This window comes from Pseudonaja textilis, chromosome 1 (genome assembly GCF_049901715.1).
Source record: "Pseudonaja textilis isolate UNSWEBS1 chromosome 1, rPseTex1.2, whole genome shotgun sequence".
Classification (NCBI taxonomy): domain Eukaryota; kingdom Metazoa; phylum Chordata; class Lepidosauria; order Squamata; family Elapidae; genus Pseudonaja; species Pseudonaja textilis.
In genome coordinates, this window is record NC_141990.1 from 207,679,544 (window position 1) to 207,697,987 (window position 18,444).

At 37.4% G+C, this 18,444-nt stretch overlaps 1 long non-coding RNA gene across 1 annotated transcript in view; it reads right to left on the reverse strand.

Moving 5' to 3' along the window:
- Positions 1-4,160: 4,160 nt before the first annotated feature.
- LOC148128002 (uncharacterized) overlaps positions 4,161-18,444 on the reverse strand; it is a 71,650-nt gene continuing 57,366 nt past the window's right edge. The window contains exon 3 of the long non-coding RNA XR_015740800.1: positions 4,161-4,614. This is a non-coding gene — a long non-coding RNA (uncharacterized LOC148128002). The remainder of the gene's footprint in view (positions 4,615-18,444) is intronic.

An 18,444-nucleotide genomic window follows, 5' to 3' on the forward strand; every position in this document is an offset into this window, starting at 1 on the left:
ACATATTTTCAGAGGTAGATTCAGACCGAAAGCCACCTGATTCAATGGATGACTTCTCTGGGCGCTTAATCAGGTCTCATCAGGTACATGTTACAAAATGTCCTGAGGGGAAAGTCCTGAAGAGTTTGTTTTCTCACCTCATTGGCATTGAGCTCAAACCTCATGACTAATAAAGCCAGTGGCCTTCTGCAAAGCCTCCAAGAACTCTGTGTGGTTCACTTTGCCTGAAATATTTAGATTTTCATGAGTTTCTCCTGCATTCAGCAACTTTCGCCCTTTTACTTACAGATAATACTTTACACAAAACTTGGTTAGAGGAATTAAATCTTTCGGTTTATGCACTGCATCATTCTTTCACTTCACCATCAGCAGCCTCTGGAAGGGGCTTTTAAAAGGTGGCAGCTGTGACAGTTGTAGTCTATGATTGTGCACTCCAAGTGCAATATTGTTATTATTTTTAAACATGTGATGCTTATGATGCATGTGAAAAAAGAGTCTGGGTTCTGGTTATGGCTCCTCCTTGATATTTTTTCTTAGTCCTGTCTGTGTGGATGCATCAATCTAGAGGTGGTATTCAGCAGATTCTGACCAGTTCTGGAGAATTGGTAGCAGAAATTTTGGGTAATTTGGAGAACCGGCAAACACCACCTCTGAGTGGAGATTTTATAGTATCCTTCCCCTGCCACGCCCACCAAGCCATTCCTACAGAACCGGTAATAAAAAAAAAATTGAATCCCACCACTGCATCTATCCATTGTTTCGTTGTTTTTAGGAAGTTGCACCATGGATGCAGTTCTTGATCAGGAATATGTAGCAGTTTTGATACACCATTTGGAACACGTGGCCATCGGCACTGTTCCATGGGTTAGTTGCAAACTGTAGTGCAGGTATAATCTAGAAATGATGCGATGACCCTGGACAAGGCATGAAGGCCACATAGCCAGCAGCAAGTTCAAACTCCCCTTTAATGCTCCAAATTTCCCCCAAATGCTCCCATGTTCTTGGCAAGTCCCAGAGCAAAGCGTATGCACACACACACACACACACACACACGGCAGCATCTGTCTGCATGAATCCAGAAAAGCAAAGGAACAGGGAAATGAGTACCTGAAGCAAGGAAAAAACAATGAATCCATGAAGTAAGGAACAAGGCACTGAGTCCATGAAGCAAGGAAAAAGCAATGAGTCCATGAAGCAAGGAACAAACAAAGAGTCCATGAAGCAACAAAGAAGCAATGCAGTCCTGCAAACTCCAGATGTCTGCAATGGCACATAAAACTTACAAATTCAGTGTTTGTTCCTGACAAACACCCTTCCCCGTAGGTTGTCCTTAAATCTCAGTCCCCGGGTGTGCCTTGTGAAGAGGGATGGGGCGCTCTCCTTCCAAGTCATTGGATTGGCCTGCACTTTCCCACCTTCTCTCCCCTCTCTGTGCTCAGGGATCAGGAGAGAGCAGTCCTTGCTCATCACCGGATCTCTGTCGCTCCTCATTTCTACTGCTTGCCTTCTCTTGGTTATCCTGCCCCTGTTCCTCCCTGCTAACAAGCCATCCTGAGGGGCCTTGGGCTGCCTCATCCTGCTCCTCCCCACATTCTTCCGAAGTCAATGAAGCCGCCCCCTCGATCTCCATCAGCTCCAGCTCCAGCTCATCCTCCTTTGCAGATTCAGGCTCTGAGGGGACCATGACAAATGATCTCAGATCAATCCAGAAACCATTTTTAATAATGTTAAGACTTCAATAGGTGGAATTCACAAGGCGATGGTAGCTTACATGGTCAAAACTTCACCATCAACCTAAAAGTTGCCTTATAATATTTTAGGGACTTAATGCTTTGGTTGATGTTAGTGCTTCTTCCCAGCCCTTTAAAGCAAATCATTTTTAAAATTTCAACTGATTACTCACACCAGTTTTCTTAATAGCAACTCACATGATTGCCTGTAGTATATTGAAAAAAAAAAAAAAACAACCTCTGATGCCAGATTAGGAGATATAGTGCTTTTCTTGTTTTGGAAAATCAGTGTCAGCATAGAACTGTGAGGCAAATATGTGAGGTGTGCAGGAATCAGTGAGTGGGTATATACATAGATTTAGCAGTATATTAAATACTGTATATTAATTTGTTCATCAGATTTTCAGACTGGATTTGGCCTTTTTATCCACCAATTGAGCTCTTCCCAAGGACCCGGAATAGCTAGATGTTGACATTTGATGATGTTTGAGGTATTATTTATTATTATTGTTGTTGTTGTGTTGCTATTGTTGATTACACTGTCAGCCAGATATTCAGACTGGATTATTTATGATTATGATTATAATTATTATTTATTTATTATTTATTTATTAATGTATTTAGTATGTATTTATTTAATAAATACTGCATATTGATTTACTGTGTATGCATGTATTTAAATAACATATATTTAAATATAGGTAGTAATATATACTTTGCACAGTATATACAGTATTAAATACCCTATAGCATATATACTGTGGAAAGCAGATCATTTCTATGTTAAAAGGTAGCTTTTTTGGGTATGTAGCTGAATAGACAGGCTGAGACACAAAGTTGGAAGAAAACATATTTGCACACCGATTCTTAGGAACTACAAATGACATCAGCAAAACACTTCAAACGTTTCTAAAACCAGAAATAATGATTGTTTCCATATCTACATGGAAATGTTAACAGTACAGAACAATAATGTAACACTAGAACCCATAAAGGAAAAGAAAAAAGAAAATCCAGGTCTAACGGTAATGCTTCAAAAATGTAAGCCTACAAAGCATACACAACCCCATTCTCCCCCCGCCCCAAATGTGTTTTACAGACCTATCACATTGCTAAACTTTTATCATAGGCTAAAAGCTTCCTTTTATTTTCCTTTCTGTATTGCGATCCAAGTTCCATCAATAATTGCACTAAATGTGGATTAAATGTAGAACTTGGTGCCAAACTTCTCAGAGTTTGCAAAACATCTGCAGCTTTTGGATTCTCCTTTGTTTTCCTTTGTTTTTGTTTTTGTTTTAGTATATTTCTATTCACAGAAGTCAGGCAATTTTTCACCTAGACCACAACAAGAAGTCTAGCTAATTAGCTGGGGAGATTGGAAAAGCAAACTAGTAAATTTTCCAACTCATTTGACACAAGGTTTTTGACATGTAACCTAAAAGCCTTCATAAATACCTTAATCATATTGTTACTCTAGCACATTGCAACTGCCATTTGGTAGAACAATCTCCTCATACAATTAGCAATTAAAAAACAACAACGACAGTGGCAATTATTCTGCTGCCATGTGGTAATAATACTTGTTCCTGGGAACATGATATGATCCAAAAATAGGCTACCCTAGTCCATACTTAAACGGTGAAATTCAAAGAAATGGGCCTTAAGCTTTCTAAAGTCTTATTAAATTGGAGCCATTCCAGGGAAATAGTATCCGTGCTAAATTTTCAAAGGAATTTAGGCAAGATCCTCACACCCCATCTTCTATATTTTTTTTTTTTGTAAGAACAAGTCAATGATTTGAAATGCAATCTCTCCACCTGTATGAACAATGACTTTGACCTCAATTTTAGGAAATGGGTAATGTAATGGGAAGGGGAGTAGTCTGCTATTGAAGGCATATGAGAACAAATGAACGTCTGCACAATAGAATAGACTTGTGTAAATTAAAACAGTACTCTGTTATTCTTCTCTGTGTGTAAATCTAGTCATTCAGTACACCTGGCATTCCACCACAATAAATTGAAAGAAATATGTTCTTTCTTTCTTTCTTTCTTTCTTTCTTTCTTTCTTTCTTTCTTTCTTTCTTTCTTTCTTTCTTTTCTTTTCTTTTCTTTTCTTTTCTTTTCTTTTCTTTTCTTTTCTTTCCAGTAAGAAGTGGCTAAACAGAAAATAAGGAAGAACAAAAGCCTCCAAATAATGTCCAATATTCTGATCGTTCACTAATTATTTTGATTTTGATTTGTCTGTACAAATTGGCTTCTTTCTTTTATTTTGTTTGTTCATTTGATTTCTATAGCCACCCATTGCAACAAGTTACTCTGGATGGTGTAACACTTCAGGAAAGTATACTTCATAGAATTATCTGTTATATTTTATTTTATTTATTTATTTGATTTGTCAATCGCTTACAAAATAATAGGTATGAGTATAAACATGAGTAAGAATACAGAAAATAGGTACGATTAAATGGGGACAATAGGACAGGGACGGGAGCCACGATGGTGCATTTATGCACGCCCCTTACAGTTCTTTTCAGAATGGGGTGAGGTCAATAGTGGATAGTTTGAGGTTAAAGGAGTGGGGGTTTGAGGATGTAACAACCGATTCAGGTAGTGCATTCCAGGCATATTAATCTATTGGAATCTCTTTCTCTCTCCCATTTAATTTAAAATTTCATAAAACAAGTGCTTTATCTATTTCCAACATGTTGAATACTCAGGTTATTAATATATAATAGGTATATATAATAACTCTTCACAATTGGCTGTTCAATTTCTTCTTGAAAATCTCCAGTGTTAGAGCTCCCATAACTTCTGGAGACAAGCTATTCCACTGATCATTAATTCTCACTGTCAGGAAATTTCTCCTTAATTCTATGTTGGATCTGCAAGAAAAAGGAGAAGATTTAGGATTAGGTTTCAGGAAGGACTAGGTCTAGGTCTGTTGTCTTGACTTGGTATCATGGAAATATATTGTTCCAGATTCATTTCCTGGGCATTAACTTCTTTTTCATCCAGTCTCTTGATATTGCTTCATATTCACAGTGATTATTGAAGCAACTTGAAATCTGCAGGACAAGGTTCCTTTTTGAATTTCCTACGTCTTAATGAGGAGAAAATATGCATAGTGTGTCCTAACACGTGGTCTGGATGTTAAGATCATCTGACTAGGTCTGGAATGTCAAACTCACAGCCCGCAGGCCAGATGTGTCACGCAGTGGCCATGCCCCTGCCCTGTTTAGCAAAGGGGAAAAAAGTCCTGATACGTCACCATGACACTATGAGCAGGGGATCAGAATTATGTTCACACAAGCTTTTTTCTCAATTTCAGAAGCATTTGTCTGAAGCACTAGGAATATATACCCAGGGCCTGGGATTTTTGACAGGCCTGGAACTCTTGACCTGTAGGAATTTCCCCATCTGAACCATTCTTCCTAGGTATCTTCTCTCTCCAAATCAAATCTGGGAAAGGAAAGCAGCCTTAGACCCAAACTGTGGCCAAGTGGAATCCTTTTTCTGGCCCTACTTAGTCCGGTTTCCACTGAAGTTGGGAAGGGCTATTTTAAAGAAGCGTCATGGTTTGACTACATTTTCCAAAGGAATTTTCTATTGGAGTGGGATTTGCCAGTTTTAAGTTCCATAATGTTGCTATCCTATCCTTAGTAAAATCACCTTCCCACTCTAACATCAAGAGAGATAATTTAAAAACTCAATTGCTACCAAGTGGGCCATTTAAAAAAAGTTAATTATATTAAAAAATGGTCTGGGTATCAATGTTTTTACCCATTGCTAGTTAGATTTAAAGACAGAAGCCAACAGTAGCATTCTGGAAAATCTCTTTCAAACAACCACAACACAAAAGACCCCATTTTGCCCATTAATCTACAACTCCATTTTCCCCATCTAAAGACCTTCATTCTCTTCAGCATGTGGATCTCTGCAAGAACAATTATTACACAATTTATCATCATTCTTGTTTTATTTCCCTCATGAAATATAAAACCAACAGCCAGAGCCATAAAAAACACCAACTCTCATAGTTTTTTTTTTTAAATCAGATGACATTTACACAAAAAGAGGACAGTGTAATCCAGCTAAGCAAAACTTATGTTCTGGGTTTTGCAGGCTTCGTGCACTGAGGAATACATTGAAGTGTATTGGAATGAATCCTGCAGCTCTTAACTCCAGGGGCAAATAATAAATTACACTGGGTCTGGCAAAACTGAGTACCAGCTTATACTGCAAGATTCAATTTCCCATATTCCTATAACTCTAATTTTTGTCACATTCCCCTGTGGGGATAATTTGTTGCTAAAATCCAGTGATTTGGATTGTAAGCCCACATTCCTAAGATCTGGCTTCTCCATCACTGGAAATCTCCCATCCATCAAAACGACAGAAGAAAGTAACATATTACAATCATTCCCAAACCTTGGTTTCCACAGCAAAAAATAAAATAAAAATAAAAGCAAACTGCACAGAGCAAATCTAAAGACTGACTATCGATAAACTTGAACAAGTTGCTTGTGATATTTTCAATCCAAAGCTACATATGTTTTTGCCAGCCTATTATCTTCTAGGTTTATTGAGAATAACCCTCTGGCTGGAAGATTCCCATATGGGGAAGAAAATCTAGCTTGGCATCAATTTTACTGCCCCAAGATAGTGATAATTATTTATTTAGCACATGAAGAGAATATGATAAAAGAGAAATAAACATATACACACAATCCACTTAATTGTAAATGCAGTTGGACTAGTAGACTTCCAAGGTCCCTTCCAACTTCTATTCTATTCTATTCTATTCTATTCTATTCTATTCTATTCTATTCTATTCTATTCTATTCTATTCTATTCTATATACCAAACTACTATGGGGGTATGACAGTGGCCTCATAATTGGATGTCCAATTCAGTTATCTAGGCCAGGGGTGATACATTTTTTCCCCCTATGCTAAAAGGGAGGTGGGCAGGCTGGGAGTTTGACCTAGGAAATCGCCTCTGGCGTTGCTTCATGCAAATTTTCAAAGGAACCAGAAATGCACATTGTGAGCAGACTTGCACAATATATTTCACTGTTTGCATATCAGTACCACAGCCTCAGCACGGGGAGTCTTTCCAGCTGCATTGATACAGGGCAGAGGTACTTCTTCCAGAAACATTAGGAGCTGTGGTGGCGCAGTGGTTAGAATGCAGCATTAGCATTGCTAATTCTGTTGATTGCCAGCAGTTTGATCCTGACCCGCTCATGATTGACTCAACCTTCCATCTTTTGGAGGTTGGTAAAATGAGCACCCATATTGTTGGGGGCAATATGCTGATTCTGTAAACCGCTTAGACAGGGTTGTAAAGTATTGTGAAGTGACATATGAGTCTAAGGGCTATTGCTATCATGCAATAATTTCATTCAATTTCATCCAGAGTGAGGCCTGTTAAAACCACATGGTTGTAGTTCCTCATTAGAATTTATTTATTTGTAAACAAAAATTACCTATTCAAACAAATCAAATGAAAAAAACTGAAATGTGACAGATAGGCATGTTAGTGCTAGCATTAGCACTTATGCACGACCCCTTTAGTTATTACTTAAATATGGAATGAGATCCACAGAAGTTAAATTAGAATTAAAACTGTTAAAATTAGTAGCTAAGTCAGCTAAATTGGGTAAGATATTCCAGACTTTGACAACTCTTAAAAAAAAAATCATTTTTGCTAAAAATTGGAAAAATGAGAAAATACCATCGCAGGAAGAAATTATTAAGAAAATATTGGAATGTGCTGAGATGAGTAGATTGACATTTGAAATCAGAGAGCAAGAGGATAAACAATTTTATAAAATTTGGGACCTTTTCTATCAATGGTTGGATGATAAAATACAATAATAGAATATTTAGAATGTTAGATAACAAGGAATATATGAAAAGATATCTTTGGTTTTTTTTTCTTCTTTTGTTACTTGACATCACATCTATAAAGTGTTTTTAGGATAGATTTGGTATGATTATATGATTCGTTATAGAATAAACTACTTAAATTATAGTTATCTTATAAAGTATGAATGAATAAAATCATAGTCAAACGATTTTCTAATAGTGATACTAGGATATATAAGTTTGGATTGATAGTATGAGCTATTATGTAATGTAACTGTAATTGAGACTGATGCACAAAACTGATGAACCAACTGACACACTGCTTGTATATATGTATGGAAGAGAGCTGATGTTTTTATATTCTGTTTGTTTTGTTTGCTTTTAAAAAACCAATAAAATTGTTTTCAAAAAAAATAAAATAATTTTTTTACAATCAAGTTTAAAGCAGTTTACATTCAGTTTAAAGCAGCTGTTTATATGCATTACATTATGATTAAAACTTGCTCTTGGTTTCCACACAAATATAGATTTCCTATCTTATATTGTAAATCAACATTTGCCTATATTTGGGAGGGATGGTGTGTTTAGTATTGTTTGGCAGTTCACAAACTGTTTGAATGCTTCTTTAGAAGAAGATGAATGAGAAAAACTGTAATAGATGAATCTATATTTTAAACACACTGGAAGGAGAGAAGTGATCTCAAATTGATTGGAGAATCTATCTATCTGGTAGAAAGATTGTGAAACTAGGATGTTGAGCTATGCATACATCTTATTCTCCCTTGTCAAGGATTTTTACACCATGGATCATTTTTACTTCAGGATGGACTCAAACGACTCTGTTTGAATAACAATTCAATACAGGCACAAAAGGGGAGATGGCACGATGACTCAGCGATTAAGATGCCGGGCTTGTTGATGGAAAGCCAGCAGCCAAGTGCCATGTAACAGGGGGAGGTTCCATCCTTGCCCCAGCTCTTTCCAACCTAGCAGTTCAAATGCATGCAAATGCAAATAGATAGATATCCCTTTGTTGGGAAGGTAACAGCATTCCGTGACATCATGCTGGCCACATGATCACAGAAATGTCTTCAGACAGTGTTGGCTCAATGGTCTTAAAATGGAGATGAAGATGAACCCCAACCCCCATAGTCAGCAACAACTACCACAGTAAAATCTGCAAGGACTCCTTTACCTTTCTATAGGCACAAAAGAATAATTTTGTTGGGGATGGCACAAAAATTCAACCAATCAACCAACCAACCAACCAACCAAACAAACAAACAAACAAATAGTTTTAATTCACATTTGATAACAGAGTGAGTCATATCACTGCCATAGTGGTACAAGCTTAGGAAGTATTGGTCAAGAAACCATGTTTCAAGAATGACACAGTGAATGCTTTACCAAGTAAAGTATAGCACAAAAACTTGTATTTCAACAAGTTGTGATAATCGTTGTGGACACTTTAGCCATCAGTTTACTAAAGAGGGGCTCTCTGTGAAATGCTTTGCTGAAACCAAAATAAACTACAGGCACAACTTTCCAACAATCTACTAAATTATTATTTAAATGAAATGAGAAATAGAACTAGTCACTTAAGCTTTCTTCTTACCACATGCGCATACTAAGTGGAAGAGAAATCTCTAGGTATTTTTTGACTTAAATATGGCAAGATGTATAAATTGGAGCCCCAAAGTAGTGACCAGTCATGCAAAATTATATAGCTTATGATTCTACTTCGTTATCATTTCATGTAGTCACCAGGTTATATGGAGAAGCCAGCTATTACATTAATATCCCCATGATAAAAGGGATTTCATTTAAGGCTGATCATTTACATCCTCCCACATGCAAGAAATAGTCTGATTATCTAATCTTATTTATTTCCTGGATACAGATGAAATTTATAGGCAGTTTGGTCTAATGGTTGAGACCCCAGTCCTGCCTTAGACCTGAAAATCTAGGTCTAATCTAGGTGGGTGATTTTGGGCCAGTCATCCTACAACATCAGGCTCAGGTGACTATCTGGTCAGTCAATTCAAATCTTCATCCATGGATCAATACTTAGTTGATCTGCGGGGGATAAAGCAGCCCCTGCACTCATTGGAAAATCACACACCCACAAACACCCACACCCACACATCTAGTATAGTACTACTACTAATAGATAGCAACCAAATGGTAGGCAAGGATAGTGATAGGTGTAGCAGTGCCAAGTGACAGCAACACCAGGAAGAAGGAGTGTGGAATGATGGAAAAACACCAGGGCTTGATGGAGGATCTGGACAGGCCAAAGTAAAGACCAAACTGGTCACAGTGGTGGTAGGAACATTGGGGACTGTAACTCCTAAGCTGGGAGAGTGGCTTCAACAGAACCCAGGGACAACTTCAGGGCTCTTTGCCCAGAAGAGTGCAGTGCTAGGAACAGCTAAGATCTTCAGCTGAACTTCAGACTTGATGGAGCACCTGAGATTGAGGAAGACATGTACATTCCCCCCTCCGTAAGAGTGAGGGGGAATTTTTATACCTAAATACATACAGGTAATCCTCAACTTACAACTCCAATTGAGCCCAAAATTTCTGTTGTTAAGTGAATCATTGCAGTTGTTAAGTCACTGACACGGTTGTTAAGTAAATCTGGCTTTTTCATTGACTTTGCTTGTTAGACGCTTGCAAAAGGTGAACATATGACCCTGGGACATTGCAACCCGTCGTAAATATGAGACAGTTGCCAAGCATCTGAATTTGGATCATCTAAACATGAGTCTGCTGCAATTAAGTGTGAAAAGTGGTCACCAGTCACTTTTTTCAGGGCCATTGTAATTTGGAGTGATAACTAAGCAAACTGTTGTAAGTCAAAGACTACCTGTGCAGAAAACTGCATTCCTTTAAGCGAGCGACTTTGTTAGTTACATAACAGATAACAGATAATCAGAGTGGGAAGGGACCTTGTAGGACATATAGTCCAACCCCCTGCCCAAGTGGGAGATCCTACACCATTTCTGACAGATGGGAGTCCAATCTCTTCTTGAAAGTCTCAAGTGATGGCGCTCTCACAACTTCCGAGGGCAAGCTGTTCCATTGGTTGATTGTTCTCACTGTCAGAAAGTTTATCCTTATTTCCAGGTTAAATCTCTCCTTGTTCAGTTTCCATCCATTATTCCTTGTCTGACCTTCAAGTGCCTTGGAAAATAGCTTGACCCCTTCCTCCTCTCTGTGGCTGCCCCTCAAGTATTGGAAGACTGCTATCATGTCTCCCCTGGTCCTTCTCTTCACTAGACTAGCCAAGCCCAGTTCCTGTAACCGTTCTTCATAGGTTTTAGTCTCCAGTCCCCTAATCATCCTGGTTGCTCTTCTCTGTACTTTTTCTAGAGTCTCAACATCTTTTTTATAGTGTTACCATACAGTTTTTACATGTTACCATTCAGTAACTGACCTACCTTTTAAAAAAAACAGACAATAACACCATCCCTATTTCACCGAAGGGTGAAAAAAACCTCAAATACATTAGCCAGCTAATGCATTTTTCATATATCGGAATGCGCTAATTGACTGAGGCTATCCCATGAAATACTGTTCCATGAATTATATAGCTGTAATCTGGAATTTCCTCTGTTAAAGCAAACACACTTGTGCTGGCTGACCCTGTTCTGCTCTGTTTAAAATGTTATATTGATCAAGCAAGACTAGAAACTATTTTTCATTCTTTGAAATTATTATTTTAAACAACTGTAAAGCCATTATTTATATGGAGCTTCTGATTGCCGAATGGTTTAAATTAGCCAAGATTACTAGCTGAAGCTTTCGGTTATAAATCAAGGTGAAGAATGTTAGAATTTGCTTAGTGAAATGTTTAATGTGCAGAAAGTCCTGACTTCACAAGTCATGTGCAGGGCATATCTCTTGACAGATGGCGATGCCTATATGCAGGCTGCCCCCTTCTCTACCGAGATGGATCTATTGGGGGCAGAGCCTCGTGGATGGCATTGAACAGAAGACTTTAATTTCTTCAAGGCAGACTGGCAGCAGATGTTCATTGGAGCATTGCCTTTTCTCCTGTGCTTTAAACAAGTCTGCCTCGGAGGTTTTTGCATCCTTCTCTTCAGCATTTATGTCACATAGGAGCTATGCAAAGCTGCTGGTCACAGGTTTTTTTTTTTTAAATATATAAAATACATTACTGCAAAAATTATTTTCATTAACCAAACAGAGGATTGCTCAATTGAGCAAGTGAAGTAATTTCTTCATTCATTTATTTAATATCCTGCAGTTTTATTTGCCAGCATATTATAAAATAATATGCCTTAAAATTAAATACATTGTATAGTATTCAGCTATTCTTGGCTACCTCTGGAAGCTCTTCCTTTCTGATATCTAATTAAGAACATCTCACACAGATTTGATCCCAAATGAAATTTAAATAACTATTATGGATTGCTGTAATCATAGAGGATTAGCATCACAAAGAGTTCTATCTTGCTCTGGCCTTTTTCAGACTGCTTATGCATTATTCTGTTGTCTTCCTCTTATGTAGTCTCAGATGAATTTCATCAGGTAGCCCTTTCGTTATTCAAAATAAAGTGCGGGCAGCAATGTGAGGCTCCCAATCACACAGAGGATCTACATAATCTAAGATTTATCAGATAATGTAATGTCCTAGCCCATGAACCATATTAAATTAAAATAAAAGAGTTACAACCCTGTAGCTGGATGAAATTTACACTATCCCATTAAATATGGGTAGACAGTGCCCATCTCTTTGCCAGTGTCCATCTCAGTTTTGAACATAACACACCTAAAAAAGGATATCTGACATTACAGACATTTATATGTGTTAGTACTACTTTATAATACCTCAATAAGACCACACTTGGAATATTGCATCCAGTTTTGGTTGGCATACTATAAAAAAAGATGTTGAGACTCGAGAAAGAGTGCAGAGAAGAGACACAAAGATGATTAGGGGACTGGAGGCTAAAACATATGAAGAACGGTTGCAGGAGTTGGGTATGTCTAGCCCAGTGATAAGAAGGTTTAGGGATGACATGATAGCAATGTTCCAGTCACAAAGAAGAGCGGGGTCAACCTATTCTCCAAAGCACCTGAAGGCAGGACTAGAAAGAATGGATGGAAACTAATCAAGAATAGCAACCTAGAACTAAGGAGAAATTTCCTGACAGAACAATTCATCAGTGGAATGACTTGCCTCCAGATATTGTGGGTGCTTCAACCCTGAAGGTCTTTAACAAGAAATTGGACTATTATTTGTCTGAAATGGGGATAGGGTTTCCTTATTTGAGCAGGGGGTTGGACTAGAAGGCCTTCAAACTCCCTTCCAACTCTGTTATTCCGTTACTTTTATTCAGAAGCCAGTCTTGCTAAGTTTGTCAAAATATAATAGTTCCAGAGATAGGCCTATACTTAAGGATTAAAGAGTTCCCATTAATACTGTCATTGCTGCAGGTCCATTGAAAGCAAATCAATCCATGTCAATAGATCTTAACTCTTGTGTTAAGGAGTGTAGTCTAAACCAGCAATCATAAACACATTTACTTTGCAATCAATATAACTGAAAAGCTAAGATTCTTTTTTTCGTCCCCAAGAAAATGTAGGATTATTTGGAAGCAGTCTAAATGCTATGATAGATTTTATACTATAATACTAGATTTATTTTTTTTAAAAAAAGTTAACATAAGCCACTTTGAGAAGGCTTTGACTTAAATGGTGGCCTACATTTTTTAATGCTAATAGTACCCTTATTTGTAGTTAGAGAGAACAGTGCACAGATTTGCTGTTTCAAGGACATCCATTGTCCCAGGCAGCTTTATCAAGCATATTTTATGTGCTTTGCATTGCTAATAAAAATTCAAAGTATATGCAGAACAACAAATCCGAATCTATTAAACACCTCCTGCGTATAAGGAATAGATAGTCCATAGCAAATGTATTATCAAAAGAAGAGCGAGTTGTGTTAAATTAAAAGTGCAATCAGTCTAAGAAGGTGCATTCAAAACAAATAGTAGTGGTTTCATGCTGGATGCTATTAATCTCAAACAGCCACATGTATGAATTGGAAGTCGGTAAATATCTCTCTGAGCTGCAGAATAATAAATTTAGGCAGGTACTGAAATATATCTGGAACTTATTCTATTACCAATGTATGGCATAGGCGAATAAAAGTTTATGTGGTAAGAATACAGTAGTTTTCTTCTGTATTCATAGGAGGAGACACTAAGGTCATCTAATGAAACAGAAGTGAATTCAAGGAGAGGTAAAAGCAAATATTTCTTTAAGAAAAGCAGAAGTGTTGTTGAATGTTAGGATTTTGAACCTTACAACCCCATATCACCTCAAAAACATTAGGTAGAGCCCATAGAGAATTCCAGAGGTTGTTACCCAAGTGTCATTTTTGAAGTGACAGAAAGACAAAATGATTAAACATGTGCTTGGAGATGTCTATGGAGATTTTCAGTCATTCAGGTTATGGTTCAGAGGTGGTATTCAGCCACTTCTGACAGGTTCTGGAGAACCGGTAGCAGAAATTTTGAGTAGTTCAGAGAACCAGGAAATACCACCTCTGACTGGCCCCACCCCCATCTATTCTCTGCCTCCCGAGTCCCAGCTGATCGGCTGGGTCTTCGCTTGGTGCCCTGCACAGGAGAACGGAGCTGGAAAGCAGGTTAGTGGGCTGGGAAGGGAGTGGGGATTTTACAGTATTCTTCCCCTGGAGTGGGGTGGAAATGGGGATTTTACATTAACCTTCCCCTGCCATGCCCATCAAGCCACGCCATGCCCACCAAGCCATATGCACAGAACTGGTAGTAAAAAACTTTTGAATACCAACATTGGTATGGTTGTCCCAAAGGTGCTTTTTCAAAATGCAACTGGACTTTGCTTTGCCTTGGATGAGAAGTGAAATTATCTTCAAGGAAAAACAAAGGTCAGTTGCATTTTGAAAAAGCACCTTTGGGATGTGCCTGGAGTCTTAGCATATTAGCTATTTTCAATTGTAATTAAATATTGAATCAAACAAACCTGTTCTCATGACTACACTTGGCGCGTAGCCTCCAGTATGTCAATTCAAAAGCCCAGTATAGCCCATGGGCTGAAAAAGATTATCCACTCATGACAGAGGATACAGATAAATTATGACATTTGTTATTACAGGCTGTAGTGACGGCCACCAATTCAGAATCCTTTAAAAGAAGAATAGAATGAGGATAAAGGTGCAAATAGCTACAAGCTCTTACACTTACATACATCACCTAAATGAAAGATGAAGATTGGAATTAAAAAAAACACCCAACCAACAAAAACTGACTTCTTCCAATACTATAGTCTCAGCAGGTTGAAGACAACGTGCCTATTTTAATGAAAAATTAGTCAGGGGATGAGGGAATTAGTTTTTCTTTGAAATAAATACAGTATTATCACCAGTGGCAGAGTCACTATGTCTCTTGATATAAACTCCTAGCTACTGCAAATTTTTTTGGCTCTCGAGTCATTTAACTGCCCGAATTCAGGAACTTACAGTAGAAGCTTAAGTAACAATATGATTAAATTATCAGGCAAGAATAAAGCCATATATACACAGACAACCTATCTACAGTACACAGTAACAAACCTTATTCATTATTTTTCTCTCACCTAGTTAATATAAATGTGGCCATTTAATTTATGATCTAGAGATTGAGAGGCATTTTAGTTTTGTTTCATCTGAAGTTCCTGCTTTGTACTCTTCATGCCTTCCACATATTCTGCTGGTGGGGCCTCTATAGGCCTACAGGCCAGAGCAGGTTCTGACCAGTTCTGAAGAACCGCTAGCGGAAATTTTGAATAGTTTGGAGAACCGGCAAATACCAACTCTGATTGATTCCACCCCCATCTATTCTCTTCCTCCCGAGTCCCAGCTGATTGGCTGGATCTTCTTTTGTTGCCCTGCACAGAAGAACAGAGCTGGAAAGCAGGTTAGTGGGGTGGGGAGGGAATGGGATTTTGCAGTATCCTTCCCTTGCCATGCCCACCAATCCACGCCCACCAAGCCTTGCCCACAGAACCAGTAGTAAATTTTTTTGCTACAGGCCCTCTATAGGCATCTAAACAGAGTCCTGACCACTACAGAAACAGGGTCCTGACAATACATTCTTTGGCTCAGTATTTGTAAACAGCAATGGATCATGCCCAGTATTTCCTAGCCAAACCACAGAAAACTACAATGATCTAATACATATCAATTTTACAGAAGACAATGTTGAAAAAGCACTATGCAATCTAAAACCATCTCTATCTATTGGACTGGACGGAAAATGTGCCTACTTTTTAAAAAAGCTATCCATTGCCATAACCAAACCTCTAAGCATAATCTTTGAAAAATCTTTCAGGACCAGCTCCTTGCCAAACCTAGGGTCACTAGCCACAGTCATCCCCCATCTTCAAAAAAGGAGACCGCAGCCTAGTCGAAAATTACAGACCAATATCTTTATGTTGCATCACCTGTAAAGTCATGGAATCAATTATTAACCAATCCATTATCCTCCACTTAGAGACAAACAACCTACTCCCTAATAAACAATTTGGTTTCAGAAAAAAACTATCCTGTAATCTGCAACTCTTACACTACAAAAACATATGGACTATACAACTTGATCAGGGCAAAGCAATAGACGCAATTTACATAGACTTTTGTAAAGCCTTTGATTCAGTGGTACACGACAAACTACTCCTAAAACTAAAATCTTATGGTATCTCTGGACACCTGCATTCCTGTCAAACAGACAACAAATGGTCAAAATTGGGAGCGTCCTATCAAACTCTGTACCTGTTGTTAGGAATGTAAGTCACCTAACAGTTGGGTTGGAAAATATATAAACCAGGATAGACATTTTAATACTGTCTCTTTAAGGGAATGCTAAAATTTTAATTGGGTGTGGTTCCTCAAACGGTCATAAGATAGAGCCAGAAACCTGGGTTGTTCTGTTCTGTTGTTGCTGAGAGTGTTGCCATTCCTGCATTTCCTTATTGACTATTACTGATCATCGTTATTCTTGGATTTGATGTGAGTCTATTACTGAACTGTCTTTTTTAATTTTTTAAATTAATTTTCAATAAACAAATATACACAAACAAAACACAAAACATGAAAATATAAAACTTCTTTACAGGCGTTTGCAGACGATATGGTTTTCTTCCTAGAGGATCCCATGGAAAAAGGACATAATCTAATAAAAGAACTAGAACAATATGGTTCAGTAGCAGGATTAAAGATCAACAGAAATAAGATGAAATTACTGACTAAAAATCTAACAGAGAACCAGAGGAAAGAATTAGAAAAAACCATGGGGATACAGGCAACAAAAAAGGTCAAATATTTAGGCATATGGTTAACACCACATAGTAAATCACTCAAAGAGAATAATTATGATAAACTGTTACAGCAAATTAAGAAAGATCTAGAATCTTGGAATAAGTTGCAGCTTTCTTTACTGGGCAGGATTGCCACAATCAAAATGAACATTTTACCAAAACTCCTTTACTTATTCCAGACAATCCCAATAAAATTATCAAAAATTTTTTTTGATGATATAAATAAGGTAACTCTTAAATTTATTTGGCAGGGAAAAAAGCTAGAATCAGTATTAAGGCCTTACAAGATGCAAAAGTAGAGGTGGGCTAGCGCCCAAACTGGGAATTATATTATTGGGCAGCCAACTTACTATGGTTAAAAGACTGGGTCAATTTACGGAATAAAAGAACTCTAGCCTTGGAAGGGCACGACCTTCAGAGAGGATGGCACGCATTTCTATGGGATGTGGGGAAAACTAAACAGGCGTACTTTCATAGACATCTTATTAGAGATTCACTATTAACTAATTGGAAAAAAATATGTAAAAAACATTATTTAAAAATTCCAATTTGGCTTTCAACAATGGAGGCAATGGTTCATCCCAACAATTTGGATATAACAAAAACGACTAAATATAAAGATTTATTAGATTCTTTAGGAAAATTAAGAACTCGACAGGACTTACAGGAACAGGGATTTAAAATTGATCAGTGGTTATATATACAAATCCATAGTAGATACAAACAAGATATCAAAGAGTTTGGAATCTATAGCAAATTACAACACTTAGATAAAAACTTATTAGGATCAAATAAAAAGAATATCTCTAAATTTTATAAATATTTATTGAGGTAGAATTAGAGCAAGAGATAGTGAAAGGAACATGATAATGTGGAGTAGGAATATTGGAAGAAGCATTACATTAACAGAATGGGAAAAGATCTGGAATAGAATCATTAAGATTACGAAATCTACGTGACAAAGAAAATATGTATAAAATGTTATATAGATGGCACTTACCCCTTCGAGGTTAGCGAAAATGAACCCAAACTCTAGTCCAAAATGTTGGAAATGTAAAAACATAGAGGAACCTACTTTCATATGTGGTGGACCTGTAAAGAAGCCCAGAAATACTGGCAAAAATTAGAAAATGGCTGGAGGAGATAAACAAAGATCAAATTGAATATAAACCAGAGTTCTTCCTACTAGGGATTTCTGATAAACATTTTCCTAAAAAGACGAAATATATAATAATTCATATTCTAACTGCGCCAGATTAGCATTTGCTCAGTGCTGGAAATCATCCCGTTTACCTACAGATCAATTGGTCATTCAGAAAATATGTGACTGCGCAGAAATGGACAATTTAACCATAGCTCTTAAAAATAAAGAGTCTTCAGCATTTGATAATAATTGGAATGCATGGTATAATTGGTTATATCAGAGATAAACTGTTCAATGAGCATAAATAAGCATAAATATCCATAAATAGCGAT